Consider the following 15,000-nt stretch of genomic DNA (forward strand, 5'->3'; position numbering starts at 1 on the left):
AGTCAAATGCCCACCCTCCATTGAGCAAGGGAGAGGCCTACTTTGCCATCTAACTCTACTCTGTATATAATGACGCACAGTGAAAGAGGTGCGTATACTTTATATATACCCTCGATTAGTTCAGTGGATCAGTAGGACTATCAGACTTCAATACACAGAGCATTACTCTAGCTATTATAAATGACAACTATGGACATTTTGTGACGACTCAGTCAAAAGAGATGTTAAAGACGCCACACTGCCATTGACCAAACTACATGACTCATGTGCCCACCACACACACACACACACACACACACACACACACACACACACACACACACACACACACACACACACACACACACACACACACACACACACACACACACACACACACACACAAATGTATAGACTACTGATTGTGCAGATAGATAAGCACTGCAGGAAATATCTGCAGGCCTGTGCCATGTGACAGAGTGCTGACATTGAATCGACCTACATCCCCTATCTGATAGTTTACCCCATGCTGTGTTCACTGTGTGTGTGTGTGTGTGTGTGTGTGTGTGTGTGTGTGTGTCTGTGTCTGTCGGTCGGTCAGTCGGTGGGTCTGTCTGTCTGTCTGTGTGTGTATGTGCATGTGTGCACGCACACCTATGTGTTTAGTTAGTAGTTAGTTTAGTTAGTTAGTTAGTTAGTTAGCTTTAATTCACAATTTTAATTATCATTAAAAAACCTTGTTACCGTCATTACGTCGCTTTAAAAAAACACGGTAAATACTACTGTCTATCAATGAAAGTTAGCAACAGTCTCCCAGACACAGGCGCGCAGTCTTGGTGAAATGATTTCAGTGAGTGTATCAATCCCTTTTGTGTCTGAGTTTTCAATATAAAACTTGGTGAAATTATTTCAGTGAGTGTATCAGTACTTTCTCAACATTTTCAACACATTTTACATTTTTAATAATGCCCGATAATACTGATAACAGTGATAATTTTGGTTACCATCATCGTGATTCGTAAAATGAAATTTTCATACAGTTTCATCTCTACATCCAACACACGTACTTGTGATGGATGACCGTACGGCAGAATACTTATTTTGTAGTTTGAACACACTAGATAGATGTGTGTGTTAGATGTGTGTGTGTGTGTGTGTGTGTGTGCGTGCGTGCGTGCGTGTATATGCCTGCACGCCTATTACACACAGTAGACAATGTTGTCACCAATTTGTAGTCTATAACCTACTACTGCAGTTGCCATGTTGGAACCCACCAGAAATAGGCCTTTGACCCATTTTGGGTCCTCCTGACCTGACCTATAAATAACAGGATCTATATCAAAGAGAACAAGATCTATCAAAACTTGTGACAATATCCATTTGTTGGATGTAATTTAAATTCAGTAAATCTAATGAGCAGCAACATTCCTCAGTCACACATCCATATCTGCGCTGTTTCCTACATGTCCACCCTCTCCCTTCCTGTGCCTTTTCACCTTTGACATCATGGACGCTTTCACCCCACAAAGTTGTTTCCTCCTTTATACTAAGAGCCGTCGATGCAGCCAGTTTGAATTTGAACACAGTGTTACTGATTTTCCCCAGAATAAGTTTTGGCTCCAATATGTAAAAGTACAATAACATTGTAATTGTTTTTTGTGTGTACTGTGTGTATAGATAGATAGATAGACTTTATTGCAGACTCAAGGTCCACACAAAAATACAGTCAAATACACATAATACAGAAAAGATGAAAAGAAAACACAAAATAAAAATAGTCTAGTGACTCATTTTAAAAGACACCTATACCAGTGCTCCCAAAGCTGAGACGTGCAGCGTGTGGCACTGTACGCAATGTTCACCAGCACCACAACAAGTTGATTTTCAGAATAATTTAGCCGACAGATAAACCTGTACATTACATTTCTCAAGACAGCTTGCAGTGTGTTCACTCCGGCACTCACAAACATCTCACTCGCACTAGTCCACCTGGGCCTTTTTAGCAGTATTCTCAGAGCATCATTATATGCCACTTGCAGTCTCTGAAGGCTGGCTTTTTTATAGTTCAACCACAGATGTGCAGTGTACAAAGGTGAACAGTACGCTGTAAACAGAGTCAGCTTCACTCCATCAGTGCAACAACCAAATTTACGTGACAATACATTTGCTCGCACATACAACATACGACACTGACGATAAATGTCCTCGTCGTCTGTCAGTTGGTCTGTGATCACGTGACCAAGATATTTCACTTCACTGCAGACATTCAGAACATTACCAGACAGTTTAAAGTCAGTTTTTGCATCGTTATATTTTACATCCTGTTGTTCCCCAAACACAGAGCACACATTAAGGAGCTGCTGCAGACCGGCTGAGCTCGGGCTAAAAATGACACAATCATCCGCGTACATAAGATGGTTCATCACTGTACTGCCGACCATACAGCCAGTTTTACATCAGCTTAATTTACATGATAGATCGTTCATGTAGAAATTGAATAAAACAGGAGACAAAATGCTCCCCTGTCTCACCCCATTGCTGACATGAAAAGGAGCAGACATACCGTTGTCCCATTTAACCTGCATGGTCTGCTGGGCATACCAATAGGACAGGATTCTAACTATATATTTAGGGGACACCAGCTGCACTCAATTTTTTAAACAATTTCCCATGATTCACCCGATCAAATGCCTTAGACGCATCCAAAAAACACATAAAAACAGATGAATTTTTTCTCTTATAGTTACTCAGCAATTCCTTTAACACATATATGTATATGCACATATCCGTACCATGTCTCGGTTTAAACCCAAATTGATTATCTGTAGAAATAATCAATTCTTCGATCCTCTCCAGGATAATTCGTTCAACCACTTTAGATAATATATTCGCAAGAGCGATAGGTCTGTAGTTATCTGAGCAACCCACTCTTCCTGCTTTATCCTTAACCACAGGAACCAGCAGCACAGTCATCATAGAGTCTGGAAGGAAGCCATGGACTATGAGGGCAGTGAGGCACAGGGCAAGAAGTGGAGCTAACCTTGGGCTTGCAAATTTAAGATGTTCAGCGGAGACAGAATCCATACCTGTTGATTTATTAACTGATAGGTTTTTAATAGCTTGAAGAACCTCATGAGTCTTGATAGTATCTACACTTTCGACATTAGCTACTTGAGAGCCTTTAGTCTGGACACAGTTGAACAATTTACTATAATGCTGTCTCCAGAGCTCAGCAATAGCATTTGCTCCAGAAACTCGCATCTACTGTACATGGTAAAGAAGGTTTGCAGTTATTGATGTATGTGTTTATATGTGTTTATATATGTGTGTGTGTGTGTGTGTGTGTGTGTGTGTGTGTGTGTGTGTGTGTGTGTGTGTGTGTGTGTGAGTGTGACGTGTGTGTGTGTGTGTGTGTGTGTGACGTGTGTGTGTGTGTGTGTGTGTGTGTATACGCACACCAAACGAATGAATAACAGTGTTTCCCCTAGGATGGAATTGTAGCAGTGCTGGTGGTGAAGCACACAAACATTTTCTGCACAAAAAATTGATTTTGCTTGCAAAGCATGCCCTGCCTAGTCCTGTCCTGTCTAGTAGGAGATCCAGTCAATTCTTTCATGAACTGACCCTTGTTCTGATCCTGTCACTGCCTTGTTTTACTGTTTATATTGTTCTATTCTTGCTAGTCTCTGACTTGTTCTTGTTGTTGTAAATAACTTGTTGTACGTCGCTTTGGATAAAGGCGTCTGCCAAATGAAATAAAGTAAAGTAAAGTCAATAATTGTATTTGGCAATATGGATCTACAGTATTCCTATAATATTCCTACAGTATTACTATAATATTCCTATACTATAGGATTATAGAAAATTTGAAATATTACAGGATTACTATATAATATTTCTATAATCCTATAGTATTCCTCTAGTATTCCTATAGTATTCCTATAGTACTCCTAAGCCATTTCCACACATGAAAGGAACAGAGTATAGGCTACAATTCTCTGCTCTGGATCTAAATAAATGTTTCGAATGCATTTATTCCTCTAGTAGTCTACTATCTATAGCTCTATAGTCGATCTTTATTCCAATGTTCTCATTAAGAGATCGACTGCAGCAGGAATACGCCTATATAATAGCCAATTTGTTCGGCATTCAACAGGCGACGTACGTCATTCTGGGCAAGCTTGGGGCGCATTCGTTATTGAAACACAGACAACATGGACGCTCCTATCAGACAACATGCACACTCTTATCAGCATTTGCGGACACAAATATGAGCCAATATTTCCCCGACAATGCCTTGATGAGAACAGTGGGCAAGGCACAAGGTTTTCCCACGAGGACCAGGAAGTAACCCTGAAAGCTGTAATTCCTCAAATGGCCACTTGAGGCAGGGCTCAGAAGTCCCATTGTTCCCGTTCACCCCCATGTTAAAATGCCCCACTTTGTAACAGTGATTAAGCATCTTTACAGCCGGGCCTTAACACAGTTTTGGTCTATATAGCTAATTTCACCTTTTCATAACGACTGTATGGGGGTAATTTTTTATATAACTCGCCCGTTTGGAGTAAAATAGATGATAGAAAAGGGGGTGATTGACAGGTCGCCTGTCCAGTGATCGCGCAGCTTGCCGATCACGGACCAATAGCAGGCGGAGCTGCGGCTCTGGGAAACCCCCGTCTCACGTGAGCCGCGCAAGGACTCAACCCATCCCCTCCCACTTTGCTGACAAAAAATCAAGATGGCGACGGCCACCACTTCAACTCAAAGCGGGAGCCCAAAATCAGTGGGATAGCTCTGTCCATATTATTTAGGTCAGTGGATGAGAAAACGATGCAGCTTAAAACGTGTGTGTGGGCATTGGGCAATAACACTCATGAGAGCAGAGAGAGGAGTGTGTGTGCGGCTTCTCTCATCTCTCCCACCGCTGCGCCAGGCTGTTCAAAGCGAGTAGCCTACTAAACTCTGTTTGTGAGTTTGTGAGTTTAATTAATTGATATGCGTGTACGATTAATTAATATACACAAATGTTAATAGCGGGCACTTATCACCCAATACTATTGGGTGATAAGTAGCCAATAGCCGAATGCAGTATCATCTTGTTACATTTTCAAACTGGCAGATGGAGGAAAAGAAACGATTCAACTTTTACTTGTTTACTCACCAATTTGGCTCTCTTCCAAATAATCCAGCCAGGTAACTACGTCCATTCATGAAATTATTAAATACCATAGGGACATTAATGGTTTGTAAAAGTGCCATTTAACCACCCGCCCACTCCGGAACATGAGCTGGCAGGAAGACAGAAGAAGACCGAAGAAGACCCGCCCCCGTCTTCCGGTGGCCTGTGCTGCAGTGTTTTCGTTCCCCCACAGAAATGCAGCAGTAGGCAGTCGCTACGAGTTAGAGAAAAAATAAGAAGCTGAGCATGGACATACCAAACAAAGTGTTTGTTTTTAGCTTAACGCTAGTTACTCGCGTCACCCATGTTTTATAAGCGGTACGCAAGAATTGAGCGGAATGTTTTTCCTGGAGCACAGCACGGGCCTTCCGCCCATAGCCGGAAAACTCGGAGCGAGGTTTTTCCATCCAGGCTAGCCACCAGGCCATGGCACGTCGTGGACCACTGACCTTTTGAGCTGTCTTTCTTTAAACGTCAATAAACGTTCTTTAAAAGAAGAAGTTCCTAACACATCCTGATGTCATAAATAACTCTTCATAGAGGAAAAGATCAGATATATTCCACCCAGTTCACATGAGTTTGAGCTAATATTAGTTGTAAAAATGCATTTCCAGGAAGTAAAAACCGAATCAGTGGAGGCTTGAAAAGACACAGCCTTTTTAGTCACAGCTGTGGCGGTAAGACGTCCTGGGGACTTGGTGGGTGGAGGTCTGTACCAGGTACTCATGATGTTGAGACGTCCACCTGGAGACTTGGTGGGTGGAGGTCTGTACCAGGTACTCATGATGTTGAGATGTCCTGGGGACTTGGTGGGTGGAGGTCTGTACCAGGTACTCATGATGTTGAGATGTCCTGGAGACTTGGTGGGTGGAGGTCTGTACCAGGTACTCATGATATTGAGACGTCCTGGGGACTTGGTGGGTGGAGGTCTGTACCAGGTACTCATGATGTTGAGACGTCCTGGAGACTTGGTGGGTGGAGGTCTGTATCAGGTATTCATCACGTTGAGACATCCACCTGGAGACTTGGTGGGTGGAGGTCTGTACCAGGTACTCATGATATTGAGACATCCACCTGGAGACTTGGTGGGTGGAGGTCTGTACCAGGTACTCATGATGTTGAGATGTCCTGGAGACTTGGTGGGTGGAGGTCTGTACCAGGTACTCATGATATTGAGACGTCCTGGGGACTTGGTGGGTGGAGGTCTGTACCAGGTACTCATGATGTTGAGACGTCCTGGAGACTTGGTGGGTGGAGGTCTGTATCAGGTATTCATCACGTTGAGACATCCACCTGGAGACTTGGTGGGTGGAGGTCTGTACCAGGTACTCATGATATTGAGACATCCACCTGGAGACTTGGTGGGTGGAGGTCTGTACCAGGTACTCATGATGTTGAGACATCCTGGAGACTCTTCTCCTCCCTTATATTGGGGAGAATAGTGTTTGTGTCTGTGACTTTAGTTACAGACTGGGGAGAATAGTGTTTGTGTCGGTGACTTTAGTTCAGTGGGTCAGTTTGTCTCGTACAGCCTCTCACGTCCTCATATGTTTCTTTGAGTTCTGTTTGTCTGCCTGCAGTTTGGTTTGAAAGAAATTCAAAGTCTTTTTTTGGAAGTAAGCACTTTGATCAGCTTACCACAGATTGTGATAAGAGGATTGACAGCTGGTTGTGTGTTCAGTATTTTAGCAGGCTTGCCCCCGGTGTCTTTACAGATGATGTTATGGTAGCTTGTCATCATGGGCTAAAGCATTAGCATTCAAACGCAGAGGTCAAAGCACTAGATTCTTAATGCACAATGATAATTTAAATGCATAATGATAATTTAACCCAAAGCGTTTATTTGTTGAAATATTTTTTTTTATTCCTTCTACAAAGGAGATAGTAGTTAGGAAAGGTTTGCTAACTTTAACACTCATATCCTATGTTACCGCCCGTCAAACTGCTACATATGTGCAGACAAGACTGCACGCATATACTGTGTGTGTGTGTGTGTGTGTGTGTGTGTGTGTGTGTGTGTGACAACTGAGAGGAACAGATACACAGAAACATCTCCAGTTATTCTTCTCAATTTCTCCTCATAGGAAGATGTTCCTGAGTGTCAGTGTAGCACGTCTAAACATGTAGGGTTAACTTAATGTGTGTGTGTGTGTGTGTGTGTGCTCGTGCGTGTGGGGGTGTGTGTGTGTGTGCTCGTGCGCGTGGGTGTGTGTGTGTGTGTGTGTGTGTGTGTGTGTGTGTGTGTGTGTGCTCGTGCGTGTGGGGGTGTGTGTGGAGACCCAGAGGTTTTAGTGAACATTCTTCACCAGGGAGGTGTGTATGTATGGTGGCTGGCTGTGGCAGTTTGTTCAGAGAATGTATAATTATATAATAATGCTTTCTTTTTGAATAGCCATTTTCAAGTTTAAAAGTTTTAAGTTAATGGTCAGTTTAAATATACTGTATTACAAAAACTGCCAGTTGATCCTCTTCCTTGTTGTATAGCATCAGATGAATGGCTATAAAAGCTGTGTTGTAACACAACAGTCTATGTAGCCTAATATGAGGCCTATCTAATGATAGGCCTCATATAGGCCGCAAAGGCCGCAAAGTTGAAATATCTAGGGGCCTACTAGTCAAAGTGCAACTTTTGGAGTACTCTTATTGATACCTGATGCAGCATTTGTGTGTGTATCCCTTTAAGACTGTGATGCTGTTCGCGGTCTTAAAGGGATACACACACAAATGAGGGATATACACGCAAATGCTGCATCAGGTATCAATGGGTTAACATGAATGCATCACTATAACATCAAACAAACCTACACACACAACCACTCTCTTACAAACATGTATGTTGTTGTTTGATCCGTTGTTTTCCTCGGTGTAGAAACCTTGCTTTGTGGGTTTTATTTTGTGCCTCATTTCAGTACGTTTTATTTTATTTTTTCATTTAGCTAGAAATAAATCAGACAGTCAAGCTAGGCCTGTTTGCTTCTGGACAGACTAGCTCTCATCAGACAGTCAAGTTAGGCCTATGTGCTGGACGACTAGCTCTCATCAGACAGTCAAGTTAGGCCTGTGTGCTGGACAGACTAGCTCTCATCAGACAGTCAAGCTAGGCCTGTGTGCTGGACAGACTAGCTCTCATCAGACAGTCAAGTTAGGCCTGTGGCTGTGTGCTGGACAGACTAGCTCTCATCAGACAGTCAAGTTAGGCCTATGTGCTGGACAGACTAGCTCTCATCAGACAGTCAAGGTAGGCCTATGTGCTGGACAACTAGCTCTCATCAGACAGTCAAGCTAGGCCTGTGTGCTGGACAGACTAGCTCTCATCAGACAGTCAAGCTAGGCCTATGTGCTGGACAGACTAGCTCTCATCAGACAGTCAAGCTAGGCCTATGTACTGGACGACTAGCTCTCATCAGACAGTCAAGTTAGGCCTATGTACTGGACGACTAGCTCTCATCAGACAGTCAAGTTAGGCCTATGTACTGGACGACTAGCTCTCATCAGACAGTCAAGCTAGGCCTATGTACTGGACGACTAGCTCTCATCAGACAGTCAAGCTAGGCCTATGTACTGGACGACTAGCTCTCATCAGACAGTCAAGCTAGGCCTATGTACTGGACGACTAGCTCTCATCAGACAGTCAAGTTAGGCCTATGTGCTGGACGACTAGCTCTCATCAGACAGTCAAGTTAGGCCTATGTGCTGGACGACTAGCTCTCATCAGACAGTCAAGTTAGGCCTATGTGCTGGACGACTAGCTCTCATCAGACAGTCAAGTTAGGCCTATGTGCTGGACGACTAGCTCTCATCAGACAGTCAAGCTAGGCCTGTGTGCTGGACATCTAGCTCTCATCAGACAGTCAAGTTAGGCCTATGTGCTGGACGACTAGCTCTCATTAGACAGTCAAGTTAGGCCTGTGTGCTGGACATCTAGCTCTCATCAGACAGTCAAGTTAGGTCTATGTGCTGGACATCTAGCTCTCATCAGACAGTCAAGCTAGGCCTGTGTGCTGGACATCTAGCTCTCATCAGACAGTCAAGTTAGGCCTATGTGCTGGACAGACTAGCTCTCATCAGACAGTCAAGCTAGGCCTATGTGCTGGACATCTAGCTCTCATCAGACAGTCAAGTTAGGCCTATGTGCTGGACAGACTAGCTCTCATCAGACAGTCCAGCTAGGCCTATGTGCTGGACATCTAGCTCTCATCAGACAGTCAAGCTAGGCCTGTGTGCTGGACATCTAGCTCTCATCAGACAGTCAAGCTAGGCCTATGTGCTGGACAGACTAGCTCTCATCAGACAGTCAAGTTAGGCCTATGTGCTGGACATCTAGCTCTCATCAGACAGTCAAGCTAGGCCTATGTGCTGGACAGACTAGCTCTCATCAGACAGTCAAGCTAGGCCTATGTGCTGGACAGACTAGCTCTCATCAGACAGTCAAGTTAGGCCTATGTGCTGGACATCTAGCTCTCGCCTCCCTCATACTTCTTTACCTAACCTAGCTTTACATGCGTCATCCATGATGTGCCACGCACTATATTACTTAGGTTAGTGATATTTTGGACTTGTTTTTGTATTATGATGATGATGATCGTAGCATGGTTACTTGGGCGGAATCCTTTACTGAGCTAGAATGTCATCATCACAAATGACGGGGTTGAAAAGATCTGCCACCGCCACAAGTCACTCACACCAGCGCGCGGCGGGCGCAGCGCGGCGCCCATGTGTTTATTCACATTTACTTTAACTCACACAGGCCGGTCAAATGCTCACAATTACAAGGAAGAATCCTTTAGCAAGCTGCTAACATGCTGCCCTTTGAGGCAGTTGAGGTGTGTGTGTGTGTGTGTGTGTTTAGCCCTCAACTGGTGCTTGTGTTGTTTGGAGGAGAGGAGGTAGCAGTCTAAACAGACACAAGGCAGAGGAAGTCAGTGAAGCAGTCTGTACCTTCAACATGCACAACTGTTGACAACACACACGCATGCTCGCATGCGCACGCACGCGCACATACGCGTGCGCACACACACACACACACACACACACACACACACACACACACACACACACACACACACACACACACACACACACACACGCACACACAGCATGCCTTGGGCCTGGCATGATAAACCTCTTCAGACTACCTAGGTCTCTCTCTCTCTCTCTCTCTCTCTCTCTATTCCTATTATAGTTTTGACGCTACTGAAACAATAGCATTTACCCCACAGACCTGCAGAGAATCTCATCAGCTGCCAACTATCCCCTAGCAGGAAAACACACGCACGCACGCGCACATACGCGCACACACACACACACACACACACACACACACACACACGCGTACATACACACACATACACACACGTACGTACACACACACACACACACACACACACACACACACACACACACACGTACACATACACACACACACACGTACACGTACACACACACACACTGCATGGTCCAGGATTCTGTGCCACAATGCGCTGTAATACATACATATTGTTTGTATTAATTTCATGATTGCAATGTGAGGGCTAAATATGGTTATGGAGATGGGTCTAGAGTCAGATAGACATCAGTGAAACAAAGGAATAGTGGAGCCTACAACTGTCCATGAGTATTTGACTGTTGTAGAAGACAGTAGAAAATATTTATCTAAGCTAATAGACCAACTGTTCGCTATGGTACGAGATGCATGTGTGGATTGGCAGTGTTGTACACTGCTAACTAATGTAACATAGTATATGTGTGAAAGCTGTTTGCTATGGTTTCCAGTTATGTGACTGACTAAAAAACAAGCTTCTACACAGAGCGATTCATTTCATTTCCTCATCCCTTATCTTTCACACCCCCCCCCCCCCCCCACACACACACACACACTTACTTAACATTTAGCTAAGTTGCTTACTCACTCAATTAAAAATTTCTTTCATCTTTTTTCCACCGCCAAGCATAAGATGATAGAGAGACACACACACATACAATAGGGGGTGTGTGTGGGGGGGGGGGGGTCGATTCTTAGATGCGTTGTGGACGGGGGTATGAATCGATATGAATCGATTCACAAATGTCACAAATGGATGATCTAATGTTAGTTAAAAACATGATGTTGACGGAAGGCTGGAGCTGGAAAATTCAAATCTTCTGACATGATGACACCAGGGTTTTTTGACACCAGTTAAATGTGTGTGTGTGTGTGTGTGTGTGTGTGTGTGTGTCTGTGTGTGTGTGTGTGTGTGTGTGTGTGTGTGTGTGTGTTAGGGGTGGGAATCTCTAGGCACCTCACACCAGGCGCGGACTGCATAATCGGGCACGTCGGGCAAATGCCCGGTGGCCTGGCCTGGCCTGCAAAAAAAAAAAAAAAAAATGTTTTTTTTTTTGTTTTGTTTTTTGGTGCCCCCAGTCAGGCCACTCACTGAACAGCGGGCCAGGCGCCGCCTACTGGTTTACTAGTGGTTTTATTACTTTATTCAGGGTTAAAGTGGGTGCATCTCATTGTAAAATTGGACTCGGCCCAAATTGGGCTTCAAACGGCCCAAATTGGGCTTCAAACAGCCCAAATCTGGCTTCAAACGGCCCAAATTGGGCTTCAAACGGCCCAAATTGGGCTTCAAACGGCCCAAATTTTTCGTCGCCGCCCTTCGGACGCCGGCACCCGCGTCCGCCCATATCAGCCTGGCCTGCTTGGTATCTAATGCCCGGCCTGAATTAGAATCCCAGTCCGCCCCTGCCTCACACGATTCCATTCAATTCCAATAGGGATGCGATGAGAAAACGATCTTGATGCATCACTTTTTTTTTCAATACACAATTTATTTTTTGTGTGACTACTTTGTGTGCATTTGCAATTGCATTGTAATGATCCATAATTAAAATAAACAGATGCATTTACTTCCATTATCCTTTATTAATACAATATTAATACATGTTCTATCTGTGTTCATGTGGGTTTTCTGGCACTGACCTGGAAAGACCCGTGTTTTAGTGTCAGTAGGACACTGACCTGGAAAGACCCGTCTGTGTTTTAGTGTCAGTAGGACACCGACCTGGAAAGACCGGTCTGTGTTTTAGTGTCAGTAGGACACTGACCTGGAAAGACCGGACCGGTCTGTGTTTTAGTGTCAGTAGGACACTGACCTGGAAAGACCTGTCTGTGTTTTAGTGTCAGTAGGACACTGACCTGGAAAGACCTGTCTGTGTTTTAGTGTCAGTAGAACACTGACCTGGAAAGACCTGTCTGTGTTTTAGTGTCAGTAGGACACTGACCTGGAAAGACCGGACCGGTCTGTGTTTTAGTGTCAGTAGGACACTGACCTGGAAAGACCCGTCTGTGTTTTAGTGTCAGTAGGACACTGACCTGGAAAGACCAGTCTGTGTTTTAGTGTCAGTAGAACACTGACCTGGAAAGACCTGTCTGTGTTTTAGTGTCAGTAGGACACTGACCTGGAAAGACCCGTCTGTGTTTTAGTGTCAGTAGGACACTGACCTGGAAAGACCAGTCTGTGTTTTAGTGTCAGTAGGACACTGACCTGGAAAGACCCGTCTGTGTTTTAGTGTCAGTAGGACACTGACCTGGAAAGACCAGTCTGTGTTTTAGTGTCAGTAGGACACTGACCTGGAAAGACCAGTCTGTGTTTTAGTGTCAGTAGGACACTGACCTGGAAAGACCCGTCTGTGTTTTAGTGTCAGTAGGACACTGACCTGGAAAGACCGGTCTGTGTTTTAGTGTCAGTAGGACACTGACCTGGAAAGACCTGTCTGTGTTTTAGTGTCAGTAGGACACTGACCTGGAAAATTGGAAAACACCTGAGTGGTCACAGGGCACAATGGATGGATCTCAGCATTTAAGCCTCATTCGTTTATAGAGCGTACACACACACACACACACACACACACACACACACACACACACACACACACACACACACACACACAAATGCAAATAAGCAGCGCATGGCAACGCTCCATGCAACCACACTTTTACAGAGAAGCACAACCAGTCACACACACACACACACACACACACACACACACACACACACACACACACACGCATTAACACACAAAAAACCTCAAGGTTTGCATGTGTCTGGTCCACTGAACAGATATGAAGTCCACATGTCAATCATTGATTTGACTGCAGACATGTCGTCACAGCCATGTCCATGAATTGAGTGAGAAAAAGGGGGTTCTTCAGTCAAAACAAAATCCAGATGCCCATTCCTCCTGACACCAAGGTGTTGCTGTGGTTCCATCCTGACACCAAGGTGTTGGCTGTGGTTCTCCTGACACCAAGGTGTTGGCTGTGGTTCTCCTGACACCAAGGTGTTGGCTGTGGTTCTCCTGACACCAAGGTGTTGGCTGTGGTTCTCCTGACACCAAGGTGTTGGCTGTGGTTCTCCTGACACCAAGGTGTTGGCTGTGGTTCTCCTGACACCAAGGTGTTGCTGTGGTTCTCCTGACACCAAGGTGTTGCTGTGGTTCCATCCTGACACCAAGGTGTTGCTGTGGTTCTCCTGACACCAAGGTGTTGGCTGTGGTTCTATTCCTGACACCAAGGTGTTGGCTGTGGTTCTATTCCTGACACCAAGGTGTTGGCTGTGGTTCTCCTGACACCAAGGTGTTGGCTGTGGTTCTCCTGACACCAAGGTGTTGCTGTGGTTCCATCCTGACACCAAGGTGTTGCTGTGGTTCTCCTGACACCAAGGTGTTGGCTGTGGTTCTCCTGACACCAAGGTGTTGCTGTGGTTCTCCTGACACCAAGGTGTTGGCTGTGGTTCTCCTGACACCAAGGTGTTGGCTGTGGTTCTCCTGACACCAAGGTGTTGGCTGTGGTTCTCCTGACACCAAGGTGTTGGCTGTGCTTCTTCTAATCATTCCTCTGTTTTGAGGAAAGGTTCAGGTCAGGATAGAACCAGGAAACCGCCCAAAGCTGGGAACCTGCTCCAACGTCAGCCTCCACTTGGAGCCTTGCTGACAGCAGCTAGACCTACTGTATGTACCTGAACGTCAGCTGGACGAGGGGCTCGCAGGGGAGTCCCCAGCAGAATGAGTCAATTGTGTGATTTCACTAGGATTTCAATTAGGGATGCACAATCAATGTGTTAGGGATGCACAATCACGTTGTTTTGCCGATCATCTACGATGAGCAATATCTGCCCGATACCGATTGTCATGGCTGTAATTTTTATTATCATTATTTCAATAGCAGCTGGCAGGCTATAGGTCCAACAGTTTCCATTGTACGTGCATTTCATCCATCAAAGTCCCGGTTAGAACTCTTTTTTTCCTAACTCAATATTTCACCATGTAATTTTTTTTTTTAATCTTCTCTCTTGGTTAAAATTGGCTAAGTGGGTGGTGTCTGTGGCGGGCGGCGGTGTCAGTCACGATTGCGATGTCATCAGTGATGATGTCATCAGTGATGTCACTTGAGCAATGGTGATGTCATCAGTGATGTCACTCGAGCAATTGTTGTGATGTCATCGGTGATGTCACTCGAGCAACCGTGATGTGGTATGAGCCAATGGTGCACAGTTGCACGATGGCGCCGAGGTGGATGGGCGGTGTCTGTCTGTCTGTCTGTTAGTCATGATTTCCATAAATGCAGCCATGGCGCATCATCTCCAGAGTCTTTCCACCCTAGGAATGGGTATAAAAAATACAAGTAAATGAAATGCTCTTTTTGGCATTATTTGTTAAATAGTGCATATTATGGCATGGATAATTAGCTAACAAGGTGAACATGTCTCTTGTCATTGTGACTGTAACATCCCTGTCTGCAAGCACAAGCTTCACTTCCTCTCTGTTCTGCTGAACTGTATCATGCTGCTACTGTAAGACCC

At 44.8% G+C, this 15,000-nt stretch overlaps 1 protein-coding gene across 1 annotated transcript in view; it reads left to right on the forward strand.

The window, feature by feature from the left end:
- inppl1a (inositol polyphosphate phosphatase-like 1a) overlaps window positions 1-15,000 on the forward strand; it is a gene marked incomplete at its 5' end in the record, with an annotated part of 54,368 nt that overhangs the window by 893 nt on the left and 38,475 nt on the right. The window lies entirely within an intron of this gene.

This window comes from Poromitra crassiceps, assembly GCF_964638095.1.
Source record: "Poromitra crassiceps genome assembly, chromosome: 5".
Taxonomy (NCBI): Eukaryota; Metazoa; Chordata; class Actinopteri; order Beryciformes; family Melamphaidae; genus Poromitra; species Poromitra crassiceps.